This window comes from Capricornis sumatraensis, chromosome 13 (assembly GCF_032405125.1).
Source record: "Capricornis sumatraensis isolate serow.1 chromosome 13, serow.2, whole genome shotgun sequence".
NCBI classification, from domain to species: Eukaryota; Metazoa; Chordata; class Mammalia; order Artiodactyla; family Bovidae; genus Capricornis; species Capricornis sumatraensis.
The window spans coordinates 58111466-58117465 of NC_091081.1; positions in this window are offsets into that span (position 1 = coordinate 58111466).

Below are 6000 nucleotides of genomic sequence, written 5' to 3' on the forward strand. Positions count from 1 at the left end.
TCTCAGAAGGCCTTACAAATAGCTGTGAAAAGAAGAGAAGCGAAAAGCAAAGGAGAAAAGGAAAGACATACCAATTTGAATGCAAAGTTCCAAAGAACAGCAAGGAGAGATAAGAAAGCCTTCCTCAGTGATCAGTGCAAAGAAATAGAGGAAAACAATAGAATGGGAAAGACTAGAGAGCTCTTCAAGAAAATTAAAGATACCAAGGGAACATTTCATGCAAGGATGGGCTCAATAAAGGACAGAAATGGTGTGGACCTGACAGAAATGCTAAGGACCTAACAGAAGCAGAAGATATTAAGAAGAGATGGCAAGAATACACAGGAGAACTGTACAAAAAAGAGCTTCATGACCCAGATAATCATGATGGTGTGATCACTCACCTAGAGCCAGACATCATGGAAAGAGAAGTCAAGTGGGCCTTAGGAAGCATCATTATGAACAAAGTTACTGGAGGTGATGGAATTCCAGTTGAGATATTTCAAATCCTAAAAGATGATGCTGTGAAAGTGCTGCACTCAATATGTCAGTAAATTTGTAAAACTTAACAGTGGCCACAGGACTGGAAAAGGTCAGTTTTCATTCCAATCCCAAAAAAGGCAATGCCAAGAATGCTCAAACTACCACAAAATTGCACTCATCTCACATGCTAGTAAAGTAATGCTCAAGATTCTCCAAGCCAGGCTTCAAAGTGTGTGACCCATGAACTTCCAGATGTTCAGGCTGGGTTTAGAAAAGGCAGAGGAACCAGAGATCAAAGTGCCAACATCTGTTGGATCATTGAAAAAGCAAAAGAGTTCCAGAAAAACATCTATTTCTGCTTTATTGACTACACCAAAGCCTTTGACTGTGTGGATCACAATAGACTGTGGAAAATTCTGAAAGACATGGGAATACCAGACCACCTGACTTGCCTCTTGAGAAACCTATATGCAGGTCAGGAAGCAACAGTTAAACTGGACATGGAACAGCAGACTGATTCCAAGTAGGAAAAGGAGTATGTCAAGGCTGTATATTTTTATCTTGCTTATTTAACTTCTCTGCAGAGTACATCATGAGAAATGCTGGGCTGGCTGAAGTATAAGCTGTAAACAAGATTGCTGGGAGAAATATCAATCACCTCAAATATGCAGATTACACCACCCTTATGACAGAAAGTGGAGAAGAACTAAAGAGCCTCTTGATGAATGTGAAAGATGAGAATGAAAAAGTTGGCTTAAAGCTCAACATTCAGAAAACGAAGATCATGGCATCTGGTCCCATCACTTCATGGAAAATAGATGGGGAAACAGTAGCAGACTTTATTTTTTTGGGCTCCAAAATCACTGAAGATGGTGATTGCAGCCATGAAATTAAAAGACACTTACTCCTTGGAAGGAAAGTTATGATCAACCTAGATAGCATATTAAAAGTCAAAGACATTACTTTGCCAGCAAAGGTCTTTCTATTCAAGGCTATGGTTTTTCCAGTAGTCATGTATGGAAGTGAGTGTTGGACTATAAAGAAAGCTGAGCACCAAAGAATTGATGCTTTTGAACTGTGGTATTGGAGAAGACTCTTGAGAGACCATTGGACTGCAAGGAGATCCAACCAGTCCATCCTAAAGGAAATCATTCTTGAATATTCATTGGAAGGACTGATGTTGAAGCTGAAACTCCAAAACTTTGGCCACCTGATTCGAAGAACTGACTCATTTGAAAAGACTCTGATGCTGGGAAAGATTGAAGGTGGAAGGAGAAGGGGATGACAGAGGATGAGATGGTTGGATGGCATCACCAACTCAATGGACATGAGTTTGAGTAAACTCCGGGAGCTGGTAATGGACAGGTCGGCCTGGCCTGCTGCAGTCCATGGGTTGGGAAGTGTTGTACACAACTGAATGACTGAACTGAACTGAACCAATGCAGGAGATTCAGGAGACCTTGCATTGATCCCTGGGTCAGGAAGGTCCCATGGAGAAGGAAATCACAACCCACTCCAGTATTCTTGCTTGGAAAATCTCATGGACAGAGGAGCCTGGCAGCCTGCTGTCCATGGGGACATGAGTTATCAAGCACACATGGAAGAATGAGAGAGAGAGAGTTTTGGCTACTTAGGAGGTTGCTGCGATAGTAGTATCTCCCCATTTAAGGATCTCTCCAGTATCAGAGATATTGAAGGACTGTAGTAAGGCAAATACACTGGAGAAGAGGAGGTGAGGACTGCTTTGAGAAATATTTAAGAAGACTTGAAAATCAGTTAGATATGGAGAATGAAAGAGATCTTCTCTTTTTAAGACACGTAACTGTTAAGCAGAACATGATGTAGCTGAGATCTAAGACTGCTGATAAAGCAGTTGCAGTTTGAGTAGGGAGGTGGGGAAACAAGGGGGCAAAGTGATGATATGTTTAGCTTGGGACATTGACGATTCTGGGGATCTGAGATGTGTGGTGTCTTTAGGTACTTGAGAATGTGAGCTGGTGTTCCAGACAGGAGCTCTGGTTGGAACTCTGGGAAGAGATGAAGTCACTAACTATAAAGATGAAGTGTTGTGAATTTTCTGTGTCTAAGGAAGGGCAGAGAAAGAAAACCCTTGAAAAGGAGTAATCAGAGAGATAAGAAGTAAACCAGGAAAAGGAGTAGTAAAGAATGAAGAAAAACACTTCTAAAAAAGAGGGAATGATAGCACATGTCATAGGAAGTGCAAATAAATTAAGAACCAAAAGTTGTGCATTGGACTTGGGGTTTAAGAAGTGATTGGACTTGGGAATTTGGGAAGAGGCATTTCAATAATTCAAGAATCTATCATTGCAGAGAATTTATATCTGTGTGGCATCTGCTATACCTTCCACATCCTATCATGTTTGATAGAATCCTGGGCTATGGGAGGGGCAAGCACAAAGTACTGCAGAAGAAGTGGAGGTTTGGTAGTCTCTTCAGGTCCCATGTTAGTTACTGAGTGAATCGGAATCAACCCTCAACTGTCTGATTCCTGGGCTCCTTCCAACTTCCCATATTTTAACAACATATTATAAATGGATTTCTTCCAGCTCTTTTGAAAACTAAGAATAAGATTTCACACCTTTGTATATCTTTTGCATTCAAGTGAAAAAATAGATATAGTTTAGGTAGCCTTGCAAAATTTAGAGATACAGAAGATAAATGAAAGGCTTCCCGATATTTATGGTATCCCATCTGAGCACGACTTAGTGACTAAACAACAACAACAGCAAATCTGAACATCAGCCTGCTTCTTAGTGGATTCTTTACCTGCTGAGCCACCAAGGAAGGCCCTAGTAAAATTCAGCCAGGTACCTCGAATCCAGTAGTGCTCAAAAATTCTGTTGATTTTACTGGTTATCATTTCACTTCTCGCAAAACAAATCCTTTATATTTGGAGAAATTACCAGATGATGCTGTGAAAGTGCTGTACTCAATATGCCAGTAAATTTGGAAAACTCAGCAGTGGCCACAGGACTGGAAAAGGTCAGTTTTCATTCCAATCCCAAAGAAAGGCAATGCCAAAGAATGCTCAAACTACCGCACAATTGCACTCATCTCACATGCTAGTAAAGTAATGCTCAAAATTCTCCAAGCCAAGCTTTAGCAGTACATGAACCGTGAACTTCCATATGTTCAAGCTGGTTTTATAAAAGGCAGAGGAACCAGAGATGAAATTGTCAATATCTGCTGGATCATCAAAAAAGCAAAAGAATTCCAGAAAAACATCTGTTTCTGCTTTATTGACTATGCCAAAGCCTTTGACTGTGTGGATCACAATAAACTGTGGAAAATTCTGAAAGACGTGGGAATACCAGATCACCTGACCTGCCTCTTGAGAAACCTATATGCAGGTCAGGAAGCAACAGCTAGAACTGGACATGAAACAACAGACTGGTTCCAGATAGGAAAAGGAGTACATCAAGGCTATATATTGTCACCCTGCTTATTTAACTTACATGCAGAGTACATCATGAGAAACACTGGACTGGAAGAAGCACAAGCTGGAATCAAGATTGCCGGGAGAAATATCAATCACCTCACATATGCAGATGGCACCACCCTTATGGCAGAAAGTGAAGAGGAACTAAAAAGCCTCTTGATGAAAGTGAAAGAGGAGAGTGAAAAAGTTGGCTTAAAGCTCAACATTCAGAACACAAAGATCATGGCATCTGGTCCCATCACTTCATGGGAAATAGATGGGGAAACAGTGGAAACAGTGTCAGACTTTATTTTTTTGGCTCCAAAATCAGTGCAGATGGTGATTGCAGCCATGAAACTAATAGACGCTTACTCCTTGAAAGGAAAATTATGACCAACCTAGATAGCATATTGAAAAGCAGAGACATTACTTTGCCAACGAAGGTCTGTCTAGTCAAGGCTATGGTTTTTCCTGTGGTCATGTATGGATGTGAGAGTTGGAGTGTGAAGAAAGCTGAGTGCCAAAGAATTGATGCTTTTGAACTGTGGTGTTGGAGAAGACTCTTGAGAGTCCCTTGGATTGCAGAGAGATCCAACCAGTCCATCCTAAAGGAGATCAGTCCTGTGTGTTCATTGGAAGAACTGATGCTGAAGCTGAAACTCCAATATTTTGGCTGCCTCATGCAAAGAGTTGACTCATTAGAAAAGACCCTGATGCTTGGAGGGATTAAGGGCAGGAGGATAAGGGGACGACAGAGAATGAGATGGCTGGATGGCATCACCGACTTGATAGACAGGAGTTTGAGTGAATTCTGGGAGTTGGTGATGGACAGAGGGGCCTGGCGTGCTGTGATTCATGGGGTCACAAAGAGTCGGACACGACTGAGCGACTGAACTGAACTGAACCTGTATTTGAAGACTTGTAACTTGGATTTTTCAGGGTTGGCAATTTTGGGGATTTGGGTCTTCTTGGAAAGATTTTGAAGGGCAATCAGAAATAAGTTTTTGAGTGGGAATTGCTATCTGCATACTAGTGTCCTTATTAATATAAATACTACCTAAATAACCTTTGCCATGTAGGCTAGGGAACTCTTCACTGCTATATCTCCAGTGTTTAGAATAGTAATTCTAGTGAACAGAAGGAGATAATTACCCATTCATGTGACAGCCCCTGAACTAAAAAATTTTTTGAAGGACCACCATGTGATCTTGTGGGACAGCTAGAGAAATAAAAGACACAAAAAGAAAATACTGCAAGGCAAGGAATTTATTGATAAATGAGAACAAGAGTACTTGTGAAAGTTTGGTTTTGATTATTAGTGGGAAAACCACAGCTGTTTTAAGAAATCTGTCCTAGACTAAGAGGCAGCTGAAATTAATATCTAATAAACAAGTTTGCTTCATTGTGCTTTGCTTTTAGGCACCCCTCACCTTCCTTGGCCAGAGAAGGCAATGGCACCCCACTCCAGTAATTTTGCCTGGAAATCCCATAGACGACAGGGCCTGGAGGGCTGCAGTCCATGGGGTTGCTGAGGGTCGGATACGACTGAGCGACTTCACTTTCACTTTTCACTTTCCTGCATTGGAGAAGGAAATGGCAACCCACTCCAGGGTTCTTGCCTGGAGAATCCCAGGGACAGGGGAGCCTGGTGGGCTGCCGTCTATGGGGTTGCACAGAGTTGGACACGACTGAAGTGACTTAGCAGCTTAGCAGCACCTTTCTTGGCAGTCTCTTTGTTTTCTAAGACCACCCTGTGCCTACTTAAATGCCAAGGACAGAGCAGATTTTGCTCTCACTTTTAAACATAGAGCTAATAGGCATCCCAGAGAAATCTTACATGGACAATTACAGCATAACAGCATGACAAGTGGTATGTTCATTTCTAATTTTACCTCCTAAATATTGTCAATAGGTGGCCTCTTATCTCTGTCTCTCATGGTCTGTGTCCCAATCCACCAGCATCTGTCCCTCCACTCCACTCAACATCATTATTCTCAAAGCCAGCACTGAATATTTGAAGCACAAATCTGAAAACATTACTTCAGGCTTCATGTCATCACCATGATTGCCACATGCCCTCAAATGTACTTCTTAGAAAT